At 40.0% G+C, this 22500-nt stretch overlaps 1 protein-coding gene across 7 annotated transcripts in view; it reads left to right on the plus strand.

The window, feature by feature from the left end:
• The window catches only part of LOC139758810 (putative neural-cadherin 2), an 831293-nt gene that overhangs the window by 207507 nt on the left and 601286 nt on the right, over positions 1 to 22500 (plus strand). For 5 of the 7 annotated variants that reach the window (XM_071680628.1, XM_071680630.1, XM_071680627.1 and 2 more), the window contains one exon: positions 2666 to 2706. The exons of the other annotated variants lie outside the window; for them this stretch is intronic. The gene's annotated coding sequence lies outside the window, so the exon portion shown is untranslated. The remainder of the gene's footprint in view (positions 1 to 2665; positions 2707 to 22500) is intronic. 7 annotated transcript variants of the gene reach the window in all.

Genomic DNA, 22500 nt, shown 5'->3' on the forward strand with positions numbered 1-22500 from the left:
AGAATTGAACTTTTGTTTTCCGTAATGATTTTGCTAATGTTTCCTTGCTGAAATTTGTGATTCTTTTCTCTATTAATTGATATTTCGCATTTTTTTTTTTATAGGTAATTTGTGGACTTTGCACTTGTTTTCATGTGCTGATTTCCTTCATATATTTATGGCGTTTATGCTTCCTTTTCTCATCATTGGAACCTGTTTTCTTCAGTGGATTATGTCCTGTATTTTCTTCAGTGGATCTTGTCCTTGTATTTTGGTCAATGCATCTTGTCCTGTATTTTCTTCAGTGGATTTTGTCCTGTATTTTCTTCTGTGGATTTTGTCCTGTATTTTCTTCAGTGGATCTTGTCCTTGTATTTTAGTCAATGCATCTTGTCCTGTATTTTCTTCAGTGGATTTTGTCCTGTATTTTCTTCTGTGGATCTCGTTCTATATTTTCTTCAGTGGATCTCGTTCTATATTTTCTTCAGTGGATCTTGTCTTTGCATTTTGGTCATACCAACGGGTCTTGCACTGCATTACCTTCACTGGAACTATAGTCCTGTATTTCCCTCATGTGACCTTGTACTTTGTATTCTCTACTGTATATCATCTTGTATTCCACACCGAGTCTTGTCCTGTACCCTCATCACTTTATATTGTGTGTGCATCTGTTATCGCTTGATATTACTGCGATATCAACCATTCTTTTATTTTCTTTTATTTCATTGCATTTATTTATTTTTCTCCTCTTTTTTCCCAATGGACGTTTTCTATTTTTTTTTTTCCCCCTAACCCGGCCAGGTTCGCGCGCGCACTCTCCTGTGACACCTGGAGATTAATGGGCTTGGCACTGAGTCCAACCTGTGCCAGCCAGATTAATGGTGATCCCAAATTGATCATCGCTGAAAGATTAGCCTCACCAACTTCATGTGGTGTCACTACATTATATATATATATATTCTTTTCTTTTAAACTATTCACCATTTCCCGCGTTAGCGAGGTAGCGTTAAGAACAGAGGACTGGGCCTTTTTTGGAATATCCTCACCTGGCCCCCTCTGTTCCTTCTTTTGGAAAATTAAAAAAAAACGAGAGGGGAGGATTTCCAGCCCCCCGCTCCCTCCCCTTTTAGTCGCCTTCTACGACACGCAGGGAATACGTGGGAAGTACTCTTAATCCCCTATCCCCAGGGATATATATATATATATATATATATATATATATATATATATATATATATATATTTCTTTTGTAATATTTCCAATTATCGTACTTGGATCTAAAGGACGTGATTGATATACATATATATGTATTTGTATATGTATATCTGTACTGATCCCTCTGTCTCGACAGTTATAGAACACAATGTCAGGATTATAGCTGTTGTATTTCAACGTACATTATACGGTATAGAAGGCCGTAATTAGATATAGTGGCCACTAGATACGAATGTTATAATCTAAGGGTTATTTTGTACGTTTCAAAATCGAGCAAAGAACCGTAACTGGAAAAAGTTGTCACTGTTTAACAGTATATATATATATATATATATATATATATATATATATATATATATATATATCTTTTTTTTGTGGGGGATTGATATTCTATAGGATAGTGCTGTTAAAGGCTTTGGATCGGACATGCTAACAACTGGTTATAAATACACGTCATATTAAGGAGTATATTTGAAATGTGTTAAAGTGTAATGTTGTGAAGACTAAATGGTTATGAGAGCCAATGTTAAAAAAAAACGGGTGTTGTAAATGTGGGAGATTAATTTTCTAATATTTCGAGGTATGATATTATCATAGAAAATGGAGGGTCGATGCTGTAGCCACTGTTTACAAACAGATGTTGAAAAAACGTGAAAAAATTGTCATGTTTACTGATTAGTCTTGTTGTTGTTGTTGTTGTTGTTGTTGTTGTTGTAGTTGATGAGAATCTGATTATAGTAGCGATGTAATTAATGTGCATTTTTGTTGGTCAACCTCAAGATTTCTCGTTCATCTATGACTTTATACATATAGATTCTATACATATAAATTTTATTCATATAAATTTTTCTGTTTATATTCATTGAACGTTTATCATATAAATAGATAGTGGTGTGCATGAACGAGAAAGTTCAGATTTGGTGTCGAACTCGGAGAGTAACATTTTATATTTATCGGCTAATTTATACCCGACCAAACGTCATTTATATTGTATATCGGTTATATGGGATCTGTCAGTGTGGCACGTCCACATTAATGAATGTACAATACCTTATTTTATGCATTGAATTTAGATAATGTATAAGCGTTGAATTAGTTCACTTGATATATAATTCAATTATCATAATTGCCGTACAAGATACGATTGCTTATGACAGCACCACTACACATACAACGGTGATCTGACGTTTGTTCACTGTATACATGCAAGACCCGTCTATCATTATATGTGAGATGTGTTGATGGAAGAAATTTGTACACTATAGACAGTCGTGAGTTAAGTCTATGAACGTGTTAATCTATTCTTAATCTTTCTTTGTCCTTGAATCACTCGGTAATGCTGGAATATTCAAATTCTATGCCGTATATATATATATATATATATATATATATATATATATATATATATATATATATATATATATATATATATATATATAAGTCTTCCTAACTCTTGTATTTTCCGTTTCAGTGACTAGCTTGTTGGGGAGTGTTTTATGAGCATGCTCACAGGTAAGTTCACAAGTGCTTGTAATGAATACATGTGGGTCACCCTACTCATGTGTCCTCATATTTTAGAAATAGTTCCTGCCTGACAATTTTGCCATTATGTAGAAATGTCTAAGTCCTAGACTTACTTACCACCCTCCCACAACCCCACGAGCGTGAACAGAGCGGTGACTGTGATGTGTAGCTGAAGGTGGTATAAATCCCACGTTAAAACCTCAACGAAGACACCTTCCGTAATTTGATCGAAGCCGTATTGAACCCTCTGACTCACATCCTGGGACACGGGTGGTCGAATCTGTACCGAGCTCTTTGTCTAGACGGTCTGAAGACAGAAGGGTTCGAGACAGGTTCGATTAGCTGTTTACCTGGACTTCGTGAACCCAGACCCGACCTTGACGACACACATTTGGGTATTATTGCGAGTGTCCTCATATTGACATGTGTCATCTCTCTGCCTCAGTGATATGAATTGTTCATTGTCCTGATTGTGGCATCTCATTTGATGTGCCATCTCATTTCTATTGCGTGCCGAGTTTATCATCCACTCAGTGTTCCGTATAACTTGTATTACCTCCTTTTACGCTCTTACTGTCATGACGTAGCGAGATGAAGTCATGATACTGATCTTATTGATGTGATATTCGCATGTCAGATGCCATCCCGGGTGTGTGTGTGTGTGTGTGTGTGTGTGTGTGTGTGGGAGAGATCGTGTGAAAATAGAGTTCCCGATGGTCACACTTGATTCGTACCCTTGTCTTGTCGTTCTGAAGGGAGAGTCACAGTTGTCTCCAAAGGGGATTTGCGCCTTAATAACGTTGTCTGTTTCGCGAGCCGATTCCTAGCTCTGTCTCCCTCAGTGTCCCGAGTCTTCTCAGTTTGAAGGTAATTTCGTATCAAGTCACGCTCAGCTTCCGATTTCTCTTGCGACGTAGCATCAGTAACTTTGATATCTACGCACTGTTCCCCTCTCCACGTCGCTGATGTGGCAGATTTTCTAGCTAAATGCATCATCACATCATCATCTTCCATGAGGAAGAGTTTAAGTCTGAGTTCCTGTGTCTATGGAAGGTGCTGATTCTCGAGTGAATTATGACGGTAGTGTTCTATTTTCTCAGTTCTTCTTTAAGTGGACAGATCTGATTGATCTATGCATGACACTTTGTCAATCAATTCTTTTTTATATCTCTTTTGTCTGCAGCTCTCTCAACACTTAAGGCATTCTTTCTGTCAGATTTTGTAAGCTTATTCGAAGGAATTCATGGAGAGATGGCGTGTAAGAAGGAGCTCGCGTTCTCATTGAAAGCAGAAGATCGGACTCGTGGGCGTGAACGTCTTGACCCTTTGAAATGAACTTTTTTTTAAGAATGACGGTACGTCCATGGGTATGAGGGTCACAAAATCATACCTTCGTACCTCAAATGGGTCGTACCTTCGTACTCAAAGGTGTACGACTACATCGAACGTCGCACATACGTCGTATGTAAGTGACGGTCGAGTTAACACTGGCCATGTTCGTCAGCTGCTGTTGTAGGAGGAGAATAACATCAGCTCAGCCGATGATGACAGTGGGTGTGGGATAGACTATTCTACAAAGGTTAGGTAACTATTCTTCCTTGTCGTCCGATCTTGTGTGTGTGTGTGTGTGTGTGTGTGTGTGTGTGTGTGTGTTGATGTAGACTGTAGAGCGATGAGTGATAGTCAGTGATAGTTGTCGCTGACGGAGCCAGGTGAAGATTAAGAACTTCCCCATCAGGAATTCTCATTCGCGTACACCTGGAAGTTCGACACTGCTTGCATATTCGACTCTCGTCGCCTGGGGAATTTCCCAAACTCCATTTCCCTTAAGGAGACGAGACACCTGTCGTTGCGCTTCAACGAGGACGTGTGTAATACCGAGTGACTGACTACATATATTCCGTGATGGGGATTGGTGGGGAGGGACACACATGCCTCTGTCCCCCCCTATATTCCCTCGGCCACAGTCAACCAATGGAGGCTCCGTGAAATCAGCTGTTGCATGGGCACGCCAGTGAGACAGACTGTGGGTCGGATGATGTGAGCTGAGAGGCCTTCTCACGTCCCTCGCCTGGGAGAGTTTGAGAAGGAGGATATATGAGCTAGTGAGAGTTAAACTCACGCTCCCCCTTCACCTAAGGAGGGTGAACGGAATAATATCAGCTGGTGAAGGGGGTTCATTATTTTGATTAAATGGATAAGTCAGGAAAAAAAAAATGTGGTTTTGTAGGCGATCACATGTAACTATCACCCAAAATTTGCTGCAACCTGTTAAAGTGTCCCGTTCATTGCCATTTCGGAGTCAGTTTAGGAAGAGATTAGTCCAATCTAATGCCCCTATTGCGATGTTCATAGGTAATAGATTTTGATGACATGCGCTGCATTTGTTTTTCCTAGAATTGCGTGATATAGACACTGAAAAAGTGCATGCCTATCCCGGAAATAGAGAGGATCTGGATACGAAAACATTTCATGCGGAGCTGTGAGATCGTACCCCTTATGATTACAGAGTCAAGAGAGAGGGTTGCCTGCCTTCCACAGTATGATGAACAGATATTGGCTTATTCATTTCTTTGTCACTTTTTTTTTTTCCCCTGCGGCAAAATGTAGGGAATGTATTCCATTTTCCTGAAACCGTAAATTGGGGACCTGTTTTTCTCCCCCCGTGATATCCTCCCCTTTTTAATGTTCTGTTTACAAATCCTCCACCGTGTGTATCGTGTTTTTTGGCGAGTTTATTCATAAAGATGTAGAAAATTGCATTGGCAATCCGGTTAACATCAGGGCATTTTAGCAGACTATAATCAATTTTGCTCTGGGTGAGCAGCGGGTTAAGGGATGGGGGATATAGGAATGTTGTTCACAAACCCTCAATTACTTAATGAGTGGGATGGATGGTTTGATGGTGCTTCTTCAGTGGGACCACTTCGTGAGTGGGACGACTCGATGGGACTTGATGAGTGGGACGGCTTTGATGATATTGGAGTGGGACCACTAGTTGGTACTTGATGGTCGGAATCAGTTGGTTGTGCTTGATGAGTGGGATCACTTGTTGGCACTTGAGTGGGGTTACATAGTAGTGCTTGATGAGTGGGACCACATGGTCGTACTTGATGAGTGGGACCACATGGTCGTACTTGATGAGTGGGACCACATGGTCGTACTTGATGAGTGGGACCACATGGTCGTACTTGATGAGTGGGACCACAAGGTGGTACTTGATGAGTGGGACCACATGGTCGTACTTGATGAGTGGGAACATGTGATGGTGCTATACGGTACATGTTAATTAGGTGCACTTGATCATACGAGACAGCACAGGTGTACACTCACATACTCACTCCTCACACACGAGGTCACAAACATGAGGCGAACTGCTTTAGTTAATGAGTATCATTAAGACTGAGAATTGATTTGCCTGGTTTTGGAACTTTGCCAGAGAGAGAGAGAGAGAGAGAGAGAGAGAGAGAGAGAGAGAGAGAGAGAGAGAGAGAGAGAGAGAGAGAGAGAGAAATTGCGCTCTATTTTTTTGCGAATTCTTTCCCTACAATATTTTGCACGAGGTGGGGTACATTACACCTGTGAATGGTATATGATATATTCATGTGGCATAAAAGTGCAACTAAGTTTTGATATATCACTCTGGTAATTGAACTCGTACATTTGCTACAGCAAAGCACTATGGAGATTAGAGTAAAGCCTAAAAGTATTGGAAAAGCTTAATAATTAAAAATAGTGCAGTTCAAATATTATTAATAAAGGGATTATCATTTTCATTTAACATGGGTAATAAATTTCAATCACTTTACGTATCATGTATGAATGCGAGAGTTCGTATTCTGTGCAAATGGTAGCGACAGTCATACAAAGTATCACATTACGAAACAGGAGTGTGTATTAGGGTTATATAAATGGTCGTAGTGATGTTCTTTTATGTATCAAGTCGTTCATATAAATTCAAGTAGAGTATATAAATTGTTATATATGCTGTGTAACCTATATTACTGTTGGAGTACAGCTTACATCTGCTCAGAAATTTATATATATATATATATATATATATATATATATATATATATATATATATATATATATATATATATATACACACACACACAAACGAAACAGCAATATTGGTGGGCGAAAGATATTCTCAAAGATTTTCGTCGCATGGTTAAGTATTCAGCTCATTTCCCGAATCTTGAAACTTGACTGAAAATGAAGAAGGACCGTCGGGTATAGGAGGCAGGTTTGGGGGAGGACAGAGGACTCCGAGGTGGGTTAGGATGAAGGGAAGGGCAGAGGTGGGACGAGATGAAGGGAAGGGCAGAGGGTGAGACGAGATGAAGGGAAGGGCAGAGGTGGGACGAGATAAAAGGAAGGACAGAGGTGGGACGAGATGAAGGGAAGGGCAGAGATGGGACGAGATGAAGGGAAGGGCAGAGGTGGGTTAGGATGAAGGGAAGGGCAGAGGATGGGACGAGATAAAAGGAAGGGCAGAGGGTGGGACGAGATAAAGGGAAGAGTTAAGATAGGGAAGTTTGGGAGCTAGAGACAATACAAACGTTAAAAAGAAGGAGCAGTCGTAGGGAATGAAAGAAAAAAAGGAGAGAGAGAGAGAGAGAGAGAGAGAGAGAGAGAGAGAGAGAGAGAGAGAGAGAGAGAGAGAGAGAGAGAGATGCTGTTACTCTACCACTCCCAAGCCTGGATAAATGACCCAGATGTTCGACACGTACCAAAAGAAAAACACAGTGTCTCGAGGCATTAGACCTATTTATCATAAAGGAATGAAGTAAACACATAAGTAGTGAAGCAATATGTAAAAAAAAAAACTCCGGTTCCTTTTTTTTCTGGTACCTACCGTTGCATACAGTACTCAGCACCCATAACGTTAAGATTGGCGCATAATTATGATCCTCTTTTTGTTTTCTCTCTCTCTTCTATCAGGAAAAGTTTTTTATCGTGCACTTATTTTTCTTACCTTATTGTCTCTGGCTAGTGGACAGTTTCTGTAATTCTGTAATTGTGAACACGATGTTTTGGCTCTTGACCAATAATTCGTGTCTGTCGACGATTTCTGGGTCGGAACATGTTTGTTAAGGGAACATAAAAAAAAAAAAAACATACGTCCACATCGTCTATAGAACTATAAATTCCGTTTTTATGTTGAAGGTTCCAATCCTCAGATCTATACATATTTTCCTTTTTGGTCGAAGGTTCCAATCAGTGACAAGGTCCTGATTAAAGCCAGGACTTAAACGTTAGAAAATAGGCTGAAAGGGATTAAGAAATAGGGAAAGAAAAGGAATTGAGAAGTGTTAAGTTAGCAGAAGAACAGTGTCTTAAAAACGATGCAGGTTATTGTTGTAAGGAAAGACGGGGGAGGGTAGCTGTAGTCCTAATCGAGGCCATCTCATTGACGCTATATATATATATATATATATATATATATATATATATATATATATATATATATGTATATATATATATATTACCTTAAAGGCCCAGTCCTCTGTTCTTAATTTTCGCTACCCCGCTAACGCGGGAAATAGTGGATAGTTTGAAAGAAAGATATATATATATATATATATATATATATATATATATATATATATATATATATATATATATATATATATATATATATATATATATGCGTCACGGTCAGAAACACTAACCAGTACACCACGGAGGTGTTATTTGTAAAAGAATATTGTTGATGCAGTAACCCTGAGAGACGCGGGTGTTAATTGACAAAGAGAGGGAGAGGTTGATTCATCTGCAGTTATAGAGATAGACTAGACAAAGAGGAAGGTATGAGGAAACGAGTAAAGGAGGAAAGCCAGTGAAGGGGAGCTCTGAGATCAGACCCCATGTGGTCTACACGTCTTGGTTGTGTCCAAAAAAAAAGAAAGATATTTTACACTGCACTAATTGAGATTATAAAGAGGGGCAAAGGATTAGTAAGAGGTGCATCTGTGGGTAAGGGACCTCTGGTCATATAGAAATGAGTAAGGAGAAAAGAGAACTATAGAATCGTCGGAACAGAAGAAGATAAAAGGAGAGACAGATCGGCGGTTGTAAAAGATGTATTAATCCAAAGGCCACAAAGATATCATTGAAAATAGAGGAGAGGTTGTCATGTCACATATCACTGGGATAAAGGAATGCTTCAACTCTCGAAGAATGTATCTGCAGTGACTTTCGGAAGGAGATGGACGTCAAGAGCCAATCCAAGGAGGGAGAAGTTTTCCATTTCGGATAACACAGAGTCACTTACTGAAGTGGCCTTAGGGGAGTGGTCCAATCTGGGATCTGAGATAGAGCCTATACACACTCGTACATCATTGACGTTTGCTATTACGCTTCACAGAGCTGAAATATCGCCCAAGAAGGGATTGCTGATCTTCCCAATGAACATGGGGAAGGAAAGAAAAAAAAAGATAAAATCGTTAGTCTGTTCAGTCAGCGTTTGGAGAGGTGTGGTCGGTAGACGAGACGTTTACAAGAGTATTTTCAAATAAACCAACTCGGACGAAACTCCGTAGCTATAGCGAGATGTCTTAGAGGTGGTAGAAAAAAAAAACGAATCTAGTGAGGTTTAGAGGAGTGGTCATGACGGCTTGGAACATGAGTAGGGTGGGTGATAATTTCCTCTATATCATTAACTGTTGACAACCTTCGGTAACTTCATTTACGACCTACTGTGTATATATGGAAGATTCCCCTTGTGAGTAGAAGACTTAACCCTAAGGATGAAAGGATATTACAGGCTCGTAGATAGATAACAAAGGATATTACAGGCTCGTAGATGGATAACAAAGGATATTACAGGCTCGTAGACAGATAACAAAGACTCGAACAATGTAGTCATAGGAGTTAGTCAATAGAGTCAATATTAGGTGCATGTAAGAAAATGGGAGTTGGGGACACATCTCTACCAAGATAATGTCAAGAGTTGGAAGGCCTAGGATTCACGAGGCGGTGAGGTAAAGGCCTTCTTAGTGATGTAGTAAGGACACTCTGCATCTGAAGCGGATTCGTTTATGAAGGTTAGATAGTGTGGGAGGTATGAAAAGGCGTTGATGAAAAGACCATTAAGCTACTGGAAGTCCTTGATGAAGTAAGGCATTATTAGGTAAGGTATTTGCTTGAAGGTGGCCCGGAGTTAGCAGAAGGACCGTGAACGTTGCTTGGAATAACAAAGGGAAGAGCATATCTATGGTCCGTGAAGGGCAAAGGGTCTAGGACGACTCCGGTACTGGTACTCCCCTGTACCCTACCCTCATCTTGTTGACCATCAGAGAGAAAATGGACTATTGGGAGACCCCCTCGCACCCCAGGTTGCCAGGAACTAGGAAGTCATATGTTTTCTTTACTCTTCCGTGTTTGTAGATAGTGATTAAAACCATATGGAAGCGGAGGGAAAGGGAGAGAACATGATGGTGGAGATAAAACATAAGAGTAAGATAGCCACCCAGCCGTACAGAGCGCGTTGAGAGATAGTAAGAGTAACCCAATAAGGCAATTCTTAATTAAAGACTGCAAGACGAATATTCATAACACGGAGGGCTTTAATTTCAGGTTCCACCTGAATATTTCACTGTCAGAAGGTTAGTATTTTCCAGGGAAGCGACCACTCACTCACTCAACCTTCAAAGACATAAGCTGTTCTTCCAGCTTGCTCTAAAGCAACATTGATCGTGAAAACACATCTTGCAAGTAATTCCATATATAAACTCTTCGTTTGGTCTATGTATTCTCTGTTTAGTTGATGCTTTTCTCTTGTATATCATATGTCTGGCTTCTTGTTTATTCTCTCTGTTTATCCTTTGGTGTCTTCACATTCCCTCAGCGTGAGTTAGTCTTGCATTCTCGTACGTAATCGTATTGTTGCACATGCAAGGTTTACATTATATCTTATATCTCACGACCATACGGTGGATGACCCCCATCCACTTAACGCAGGTAATAATCCATCATCGAACTGAGGTGAATTTTTTCTAGCCCTGAGCCCCTGGATATCCTATATGCAGTACAACACCGTTAAAAAAGCTTCAGGGGAAGGCCATAAAGATGGCATTAGGTTTGAAACAGCCGCTTGACAGCAAGAGGTTATTAAAGACAGTTTATTTAACCACGAGGTGTTCGTCATAACAGCGTGGTTGACGTCAAATTAGCGTCATTTTCCGTAGGCCTTGACGAAATACAGGGAGTATTCTACCATCCGTGGCGTATATACGTGCGCGTCCACAATTAAGTTTCACATTCGTGTTTGGTTCTTAGTTACTACTTGACGTATGGTCGTATAACTTCATCTGTAGATGTATATTGATGAGCGCTTCAGCATCCCACCGAAAGGAATAGTCTTAATCCATATTTCAAACCTCAAGAGACGAACTTGTGTAGTGAATGAGGGACTGTATTTAAAACGAGTCACTTTGAAATTCTGAAGACAAGCTATGTGCAGTGGTAGTGTTTTATAATAGTTACCAAACTGAATTTATTCGGGAATATACCCATGGTCAGAGGATGAAGTACCCTAAGCCAATTATATTGCATAGAATATGAAAAATTGTTCTGTGATTGGTCCATTGTATCATATATATTTTTGGGGGGGCAGCTGTGAAAAGGGAACTGGACTATTTATATTTGGCAGAGAAAAGCAAAACTATGAATCTATTTCTCATAAATGTATTTGTTAAAAGTTATGTGTTTGTGAATGATGGAAGCCCCATCTTTCATCTGTTGATTCATACTCTTCATTTCTTCATTATTATCATCAGTATTTTTAGTTATTATTATTATCATTATTGTTATCATTATTATTATCATTATTATTGTTATTATTATTATTATTATTGATTTTTATTATTATTTTTATCATTATTATTATTATTATTATTATTATTATATTATTATTATTATTATTATTATTATTATTATTATTATTATTATTATCATTACATTATTATTATTATTATTATTATCATTACATTATTATTATTATTATTATCATATTATTGTTATTATTATTATTATTATTATTATTATTATTATCATTATCAAATATTATTATCATTTTCATCATATTTCTTTTTGATATTATCATTATTATCAAAATTATTATTATCATTATCATTGTTATCATCATTATTGGCCAATACATTCCTCTGGGATCCATATCTATACAATACCTACTGTATCTTTTTAAGACAATACATGACAGTCAGCCTATAAGAAAACCCTACTAGTTTCGAATCTTGGGAGACGTCGTTCATGTAAATTGTTGTAAACTGTTGTAAATTACTTTTCACCTTGTCTCGCGGACATCCTTATTTGTCAGAGGAACAGACGTGTATCAAGGATAAGTAGGATTTACACTTTCTGCACCAGGATATAGGATAAGGCGTCGTGATGTACGTGTGTGTGTGTGAAGATGAGGCTGGCCATTGATCTTCGCCACACTTTTGTATCAAGGTAAGGGATATGTCGCCTTACACAAACCACAGTGTATATATATATATATATATATATATATATATATATATATATATATATATATATATATATATATTTTTTTTTTTTCTTTTTTTTTTTTCCTTTCCCCTGGGGATAGGGGAAAAAGAATACTTCCCACGTTATCCCTGCGTGTCGTAGGAGGCGACTAAAAGGGGAGGGAGCAGGTGGCTGGAAATCCTCCCCTCTCGTTTTTAATTTTCCAAAAGAAGGAACAGAGAAGGGGGCCAAGTGAGGCTATTCCCTCAAAGGCTCAGTCCTCTGTTCTTAACGCTACCTCGCTAACGCGGGAAATGGCGAATTGTATAAGGAAAAAAGATATTCCTATGAGTCCACGGGGAATTTACTTGATCACGCGCTAAATTGTGTTTGAAGGAATAGTGGTTCCAACAATGTTGTATGGTTGTGAGGCGTGGGCTTTGGATAGAGTTGTGCGCAGGAGGGTGGATGTGCTGGAAATGAGATGTTTGAGGACAATATGTGGTGTGAGGTGGTTTGATCGAGTAAGTAATGTAAGGGTAAGAGAGATGTGTGGAAATAAAAAGAGCGTGGTTGAGAGAGCAGAAGAGGGTGTATTGAAATGGTTTGGGCACATGGAGAGAATGAGTGAGGAAAGATTGACCAAGGGGATATATGTGTCGGAGGTGGAGGGAACGAGAAGTGGGAGACCAAATTGGAGGTGGAAAGATGGAGTGAAAAAGATTTTGAGTGATCGGGGCCTGAACATGCAGGAGGGTGAAAGGCGGGCAAGGAATAGAGTGAATTGGATCGATGTGGTATACCGGGGTCGACGTGCTGTCAGTGGATTGAATCAGGGCATGTGAAGCGTCTGGGGTAAACCATGGAAAGTTGTGTGGGGCCTGGATGTGGAAAGGGAGCTGTGGTTTCGGGCATTATTACATGACAGCTAGAGACTGAGTGTGAACGAATGGGGCCTTTGTTGTCTTTTCCTAGCGCTACCTCGCACACATGAGGGGGGAGTGGGATGTTATTCCATGTCTGGCGAGGTGGCGAGTGGGAATAAATAAAGGCAGACAGTATGAATTATGTACATGTGTATATATGTATATGTCTTTGTGTATATATATGTGTACATTGAGATGTATAGGTATGTATATTTGCGTGTGTGGACGTGTATGTATATACATGTGTATGGGGGTGGGGTGGGCCATTCTTTCGTCTGTTTCCTTGCGCCACCTCGCTAATGCGGGAAACAGCGGCAAAGCAAAATAATGATATATATATATATATATATATATATATATATATATATATATATATATATATATATATATATATATATATATATATATTTTTTTTTTTTTTTTTTTTTTTTTGCTTTGTCGCTGTCTCCCGCGTTTCCGAGGTAGCGCAAGGAAACAGACGAAAGAAATGGCCCAACCCACCCCCATACACATGTATATACATACGTCCACACACGTAAATATACATACCTACACAGCTTTCCATGGTTTACCCCAGACGCTTCACATGCCTTGATTCAATCCACTGACAGCACGTCAACCCCGGTATACCACATCGCTCCAATTCACTCTATTCCTTGCCCTCCTTTCACCCTCCTGCATGTTCAGGCCACGATCACACAAAATCTTTTTCACTCCATCTTTCCACCTCCAATTTGGTCTCCCTCTTCTCCTCGTTCCCTCCACCTCCGACACATATATCCTCTTGGTCAATCTTTCCTCACTCATTCTCTCCATGTGACCAAACCATTTCAAAACACCCTCTTCTGCTCTCTCAACCACGCTCTTTTTATTTCCATACATCTCTCTTACCCTTACGTTACTTACTCGATCAAACCACCTCACACCACACATTGTCCTCAAACATCTCATTTCCAGCACATCCATCCTCCTGCGCACAACTCTATCCATAGTCCACGTCTCGCAACCATACAACATTGTTGGAACCACTATTCCTTCAAACATACCCATTTTTGCTTTCCGAGATAATGTTCTCGACTTCCACACATTCTTCAAGGCTCCCAGAATTTTCGCCCCCTCCCCCACCCTATGATCCACTTCCGCTTTTATGTTTCCATCCGCTGCCAGATCCACTCCCAGATATCTAAAACACATCACTTCCTCCAGTTTTTCTCCATTCAAACTCACCTCCCAATTGACTTGACCCTCAACCCTACTGTACCTAATAACCTTATTCTTATTCACATATATATATATATATATATATATATATATATATATATATATACATGTGTGTGTGTGTGTGTGTGTGTGTGTGTCTGAAGCTAATCGTATCTGTTGGGCTGCATAGATTTGACACAGCTGTTATCACGACAGTGCTGTCAGGTTAACACAGCAAGTTTCTATACCATTGCTTTGGTTGTGACATTGTTGTCGCTGTGGTACTTTGCAGTTGCGATACTGCTCTTGTTCATCTGACAGTTTTCGTAAATATATCTTTTTCCACAATGGTAGATTCCACTGCAGTGATCCTGCTACACGTGTGTGTGTTTTTTTTTTATTACTGCACCCTCTGCTGTGATTTTAACTGTGTTATTACATTCACCAGAGCTGCTTCCGTGAAAATATTGAGGTTTATTTCGAACTTGTTCATTTTTTGGTGCCGTAGCGATTTTGTAGCTGTATCACACTGTATTACGCTTCTCTATATCACTGCTTTATATCGGTGCCAACACCAGGTTTCACCATCCCAGGGAAGAGAGAAGATTCACAGAGGAGTTACCTTCGAAATATGTAGAGATTGTGTGTAATGCTACCATCCTTTTAGAACAACGGTATGTGACTTTGAGTTATGATGGGCTGACCTTTGATCTGACCCCTTCAGGGTTGGGTTAAAGATTAAGCCATCTATACCCAAGGGTCACACCATTATGGACAACAGGTTAGGAAGACGTACTTTTAAGTTACTGAAGCTTTTCGTTGTTTCTGTGTGTGTGTGTGTGTGTGTGTGTGTGTGTGTGTGTGTGTGTGTGTGTGGCTGGGTGTGTGTGTGTGTGTGTGTGTGTGTGTGTTCACATCTTTAACAAAGATACCTTTAGATATTTTTTTTTAAAGATATACGAGTACTAAGGGCAGAGCCCATTCCCGAACAGGATCTGACCATTTCCTAACATACATATGACAGGAAAAGGTTCTGGCAGTTTTGTAATATGTTATCACGCTGACTCACACCCGCAGTCGTGAAGGGAGGCACAGTCACTGGGAAAGAAAGAGTTTGGTAATGTAGGAAACTGGCACCAAAGATTGTGTGAACCTATTTGAAATGAATGTGATCACGGAAGACCCGAATGACAGTGGTAAACAGACGGGTTCAGATGGTAACCAATGGAAGAGGATGGAGTGGAGGAGGTTCACACTTGACCCTGACGATGCTTTAAATGAGAGAAAATGTTGACCCTACCGGAAAATTTTGTCCAATGGAGGAATGAAGATCGGCATCCCATGTGCGGAAAGAGAGGAGAAAAATATATCAACCTCGTGAATATCGTCTGAAGTATTTAAAATAAATGGTGGAAGACATTATATACAATCACGAGAAATGCTAGCTTTACTTAACTTACAAAATGTCACAATTGTACTGGATGAAGGACACACACACACACACACACACACACACACACACACATAGTCTCGAAGGTACTTAGAACTGACACACTCACAGGAAAAAAAAAAGAGATACAGTGTAAGCGGGGAGGATAGCGGAATCAAAAACATATTTACATCCAAATGGTTGCCTTTTCCGTATTCACAGTAGAGCAACTCTCTCAGGATTTCTTCCAGACACCGACATTATGGTCATATGTCACCTCTCTAGCTCCATTTGTATACACACACACACACACCCTCATAGTGTTCTTCCACCTCGTCAAAGATATATCCCCTATGGTATGTACGCTCACTCGACGAAATACCTTTTTTTTTATCCTCCTCCCACAGTTACGTATTTCCTCCCTGACTGGTTAAGAGGGGAGAAGAAGGAGAGTGGAATATTAAGGTAAAGTGGAGAGACAGAAGATATTTCTGGACTGGAAAGATGTATTGATGTACTGCTTCCACACGTCTCTTCCGTGCTGTCCAATCATCTTGATGGAAATGTACTCTTGGATAACGTAATTTTGAACGATAAAGGAAATGCGTGGTGGACACTTTGCTATATTGAGTCTCAGTGGGAAAATGTTTGTTAAGGATTAACGTTCAGGAAAGTGTGACTGGTTGGAGGAGGAATATCAAGACAGTTATGTAACGGAGACTGTAAACAACTAATGAGTTGATATATGATCCAAGGCGGAAGCTCTGTTAGGAGTTATGATGGTAGGTGGATTATGGTCCTATGAAAAATGAATTGTAAACGAGTCTCTACGGAATTGGAAGAGAGGCAAGTGTGGGAATTTATATGGAGCGCGATTCACATGTGGGATGAGAGAGAGGGATATAGAGAATGAGATGATCACATGGTACAATAATGCCATGAAAAACTATGAGAGAAGAGACTGTTGCTGTTCAAGAGGCACAGTCATGAAATACTGAAGTACAAAAGACTTGAAGGCAGAATTTAGAATCTGATTCTCATGAATATTGAAAGCAAGGTGAAAAGCTTGTGGCTTCAACGTTGGCGCAACGTTGATGAAAGTGAAGTGATGTCTTGGAAAATTTATTTCGAGGTTGAGTAAAGAATATAAAATAGCTACGAAAGTATTGGGAAGCCTGGAAAATCATGAAGACGTTCTAACTTCAAGGAATGATGGATTACTATACAGCACTATCCACCATCGGTAATAAGGTGGGAGGCAAACGGGATTGGAGAATGATTGTGTGTTTAGAAGTTTGGTAGCAGCGAATGGTATGATACCAAAGAAAATGTGTGGAGATGGGAAGATGTTAAGTAAAATACTATCATTTGATGTTTCAGGCCTGTAAGGTTACGTTATGTGAGAACCTGAGAGGAGAGGGAGAGAGAGAGAGAGAGAGAGAGAGAGAGAGAGAGAGAGAGAGAGAGAGAGAGAGAGAGAGAGAGAGGTATTTCCAGAGACTGACTGTAAGCACCAGGGGTTGTACTACTGCAAGAGAAAGACCCGAAACAAAATATGTACGTAGTAGTGTTCTCAAGGGACGAACGAAGCTGTCGGTACTGCAATTCCATCACGTGCCATTGGCGAGACTGGAGTTCGACATAGGGATAGGACGAAGGGACGCACCACTGGAACGCATACTGGAAAGTTCTGAAACGCTGGAAGGTATTGTGTCCTGGACCTTTAGGCAATACCATTCCCAGGATAGGTCGAGGTATTCGAAAAGTATTTGCGCCGCGTATTTTTCAGTACGTCTTACTCGTAAGTATTTGTCGTTCTATTTCACGTAAAATATTGGGTGAGAAGGTTTATGTATGAGTAAGGCCGCGTTAATCTTTCGCAGATTTCTTTTCTCACGCATGGAAAATACGCGTCATTCCAGTACCTTATCTATACGCGTCCGTGGAGCAGATGCTCCTCTATTCATACGGCCATCTACTTTGTTGAATATGTAATCAACAAAACTACAAAAGACGAAGCCTGAGAGTGAGGTATTATAAAGACTAAATACTTATAGTGACATAGGTAACGTTGCTTTGTAGAATATTTTGGTTCCTCTCAATCTCGAAGTTCATCTTCAAAAAGACGTACATACTTTAGGCATAATGAGGCTTAGATCAATTTTCCATTAAAGATATTCGTACCGAATCATTTCCTTCTTTTTTAGAGTAACATACAAAATACCAGATTTTCCCAATACTAGTATATGTGATAGATTATATTGGGTTAGTGTGAGGTTAAGAGCGAGAGAGAGGGGGGGTAGCACTTCAGATGAAGGTGTGGGAATCAGTCAAAGAATGTAAGGAAGTGATGTCAACATTGATGTGACTTAGAACAGAGGTAAACTAGTGGGTGATCACGAGTGCCAATGGACCAGGCAGTGAGTGGAGTGAAAAAAAAAGGTGTTTCTATAAGTTGAGTTGAAAGAGGGCTTCGCCAATCTTAACGCACAGGTTCATAGTGGTAGCCAATGATGTGAAAAGATGTGTTTGTCTAAGAAGTGAGTGCTGAATATGCTTGTAATCAGACAGAAGGTAAGTCTGAATGAGGTATCTAAGCATTGCCCCTCCTTTTTCTTCTGAGTACACAGATAAAGAAAATGGAAGACTTGTCACCAGAAGTGCTATTATTTTGATTATGTGAGCAGGTTCTAAATTTCTGATCCTATAGTATCTTATCAGAAGGAAAGAGCGGTAGACATGCCTAAGGGGAGTACATGTGACTCAAAAATCTCCTGGTATTACTTGAGGAAATATATCCGCGGAAGATTTCTCTTTTTTCTTTTTTCCTTGAGGTCCATGGCAGGTTGCGCCCTGGGCCTTCTCTAATGGCGCTGCGGCTGGAGGAAGTCGCCGGAAAAGTTGAGATTTGGAAAATTGGTAAGATGACGCGTTGTGATATTTCGTGGGGGGAGAGATGCGACTGAGTGGTTAAGTAGACGTGCTCGTCATGTGTTCGTGTTACAAATCTATTTGCTGCCATTATTTACCAAATGAAGTTGTTTATTCCATGGACTAATGTTTGGGGGACTTGATGCTCGGAAAGTAAAATTGTTCATCGTGTGTAGCCCATAGAACATCGTTGGAATGAGTGGTACGTTCAATAATAGAACAGATAACATATTTCAAACCTTGTAATCTCTTAATAGCCTTCTGATTGTAGAGAAAGAGTCAATGAATAAAGTAAAGACATTGAGGGAGATTAGAATTACCAGTGCATATTTAAATCTCCCTTCATGACCCACTCATACTTACCTCCTCGTTTCTGATGCGTATAGTTTCCTTTCTTTCAAAGTTGCACGTACATGTCTCGCCATTAAGATCAAAGTCTGTCCCAATCTCTCAAAAGTATGTTGCTCTCATATCCTCCCTTCCTCATTTTAATGTTAAGTCTCTTACAGTCTCTTCTTTCTTTCCCTCCCCCCCTCTCTCTGTTAACGGAGGCCGTTCACAATCTCTCGACATCAGCTTAAGCCGTTCATAGTCGGCGTTATCCCCGACAGGGTAAATATCCTTCCTTCAGCTTAATCACAATCTCTCTCTGTGAACGTTGGTAAAGCTACAGCCATCTCTCTCCTTTAACAGAGGTCGGTGAAAAATCTCTCTCAGCCAGCGTCCTTCGGTCTCAATCTCTCTCCCGTTAACGCAGGTCTTTCACAGTCTCTGTTACACAGTTTCAAATATTTACACCCCCTTTTGTCTCCCCCAGACTCGCACATCTCTTTTCCCCTGTACTCCTCCCTCCCCTCCTCAGTCTCACACACCTCTGCCACAGTCATCCATAAGGAATCGCTGTTGGTATGAAGGCGAGGAAGGGGGAGTTGGGAACCAGGGAGCGCTTTGTTCTATCATATTCTTCACGCCCGTCTTCCCTAAGCTGTGTTATGGCTTCGCGTCTTCTTGTGGCACCAGTGAGGCACCGTGTGCCTCTTCACCATTTCTCAGGGTGGCTATCTAATGGACTTTTTGGCTATTCTTGTGATGTTGTATATCAACTGACTGTTATATTTTCTTTCTTGTATCTTCCTTGATGATGTGATTATTACACGAAAGTGCACTTGGGAACTGATCGTGTTTCATTTCCCCTTGGACTCGTAGGAATATATATATATATATATATATATATATATATATATATATATATATATATATATATATATATATATATATATATATATATATATGCACATGTAGAGCTCACTCTAACTAACGTGTTTCATCAGTCACCCGTTGCGTACGATTTTAGTAAGCCCTTTGGTAACTAACTCCGACCTTTATTTTTTTTTTTCTATATTTCTAATAATCTGGCCTGATTCAAACATGCCTGGTCGCTGGCGCTTGGGGTTCTAATGATATTGGCTTTGATGTTCACCCATTTAGTTCATATCCATCAAAGCTGTACTCACTGGGACCCCACTTGTCCGTGATCTCTCGTACCTAGTGTCACATTTGTCGGCTGCTGTGAACGTGATTGGCACGGCAATATAGTTCTGGAATGTTTTGATAGGAGTATATAAAGCGTTTGACCCCTTGAGCGCGACGATGCGACCCTTGTGCATGGGTAACGAAGGTTTGAACCTTGAACACGATACTGCGGCCCGTGGGTATGATGGTCAAGGCTTTAACCCGACCCTGGAGGACGAAACCATTGTTCTCAATGGTATTACTGACGTAATCAAGGGTGCACCGTCTTACTCAAGTGTCGTATCGACGTGTCCCAGAGATGAGGCAGCTAGCTGCCAAGACGCATCCTTGGAGCTTTCGTAAATATAAGCCAGCGGAAGACAAATTCTTTTTTTTGTGTGAAAAATCTACATCAACAGGGTTTGAGGCTTTCCCACTGTTGATGCTTTCATCTTTGGAGTCTTGTATGATAAGAGACTCAAGGATCATTGTCAGTTATGTTAAAAATACAGTGTAAATGTAAATCATTTATGAATCATATCTTTACTGGAAGTATCCATATTCAAAACGTGCCAGTAAAACCATATCTTATTCAAACATCGTTTTTTGTTCTTGGTTTCGTATGTGTGAGGGTTTCAAATGCCATGGACCTTCGGCTAAGAAATGTTGATTCTCTGTAGCAAAAGGGGGTATGTGTAGTAGCCTATACGTAGATGTACATCAGATTTGCTGACAGATGATATTGTTTGAAACTTTCACCATGTCTTCCAACTTACATCTCAAATGTAGATTAGATTTTTGATTGTCAAAGGCTTAGGGCCATTGTGCTCAGCTAGCCGTGCTTGAGAGTTGAACAGTCGTTCTCAAGGTTCATACAGTCGTGCTCAGGAAATTTCATGACCCTGAAGACCCTTTTAGATCTGTAATATAATTCAGTATATGTTTTGATATACGATACAGCAGATTCGTTACAGTAGACAAAGGTACTTAAGTACTATGCAATTAATGCGCCTGGTGTATTTGCTACGAACTGGCAATACAGTGTGAAGTAAAGTCACTTAATACTGACAGCAGAAGGCATTAAACGCGGGCTACACTAACTGCTGCAGTTGGTGTAAGGACAAATGCACCCCACATCGCGAGGGGAGGTTATAATGGCAATAGAACATAACTTAGACGCTACCTCTCCCTAATGCCACTTAGATCCAGAGGAACTTGGTGCTTGAATTGTGAGGTTCACTTGTGATCTGAATCGAACCAGATATTCCAGTAAGGAGAAACTGGAAGTGATCATAAGGCTACGATGTTTTTATACAATTTTCTCTTAAAACTAGAGACAGTCACCAAGTTTTGTACTTGTGTCTACAATATCCTCCAGACTGTATTTATAGATTGATCGTAGGTTGTATTTCATAAGGAGAGCTTCTGTAATGTTGGGGACCTGATTTCTTATTGCGTTTGAGAGGTTCTTTTCCTCCTTACATATGCTGTCTTGGTGGGTTACTTTCCTTCTGGTTCATCTTAAATGTTCCATCCTTAACTAGGCTGGTAGACACAATCTACAGGAATGGACTATCCTTCATGTTTGTCCTTTGTGCTTCTTGTTCTGTGGTTCCTCTTTTATCCTTTCTGTTTCAATCATCTTACTGGAGGAACCGTTCAAACTTTGCAGTAGCATTATTAGTCGAGATCTCTTAACGAAAAATAGCTTTTCAACTAAAAGGTTACAAAGTAAGGCCAGTTTTTAGACTTCTAAGTCACTAAAGTAAGAACTTTTTATTACATATAGCTCCCTCCACCGTTCCATTTGCAAAATATTGGTGGATGACAGAGCCATCTGGTGTTTCACGGATTGAGAAAAAAAAAAATGAACCAATTACTCCAATAGTTTATTGGATCATATACTGTTGGTAGACTCGGTGCTGCTGGTAAAGGAAAACTTCGTTAATAATCTTCAAGTCAACCTCTTTGAGCGCGACGGTACGAGCCTTTAAGCATGATGGCTTCGTCTCTCACCTTAATCCTACGGTTCAAGTCAAAGGACACATTACCCTCTGACTTACTGAGGGATCCTACCGTCGTGATCAAGGATCATACCGTCGTATTTCAAGGATCGTACCGTCGTGATCGAGGATCGTACCGTCGTACTCAAGGATCATACTATCGTACTCGAGGATCATACCGTCGTACTCAAGGACCATACTATCATACTCAAGGATCATACCGTCGTATTTCAAGGATCATACCGTCGTACTCAAGGATCATACCGTCGTATTTCAAGGATCA

Source organism: Panulirus ornatus, chromosome 31, assembly GCF_036320965.1.
Source record: "Panulirus ornatus isolate Po-2019 chromosome 31, ASM3632096v1, whole genome shotgun sequence".
Classification (NCBI taxonomy): Eukaryota; Metazoa; Arthropoda; class Malacostraca; order Decapoda; family Palinuridae; genus Panulirus; species Panulirus ornatus.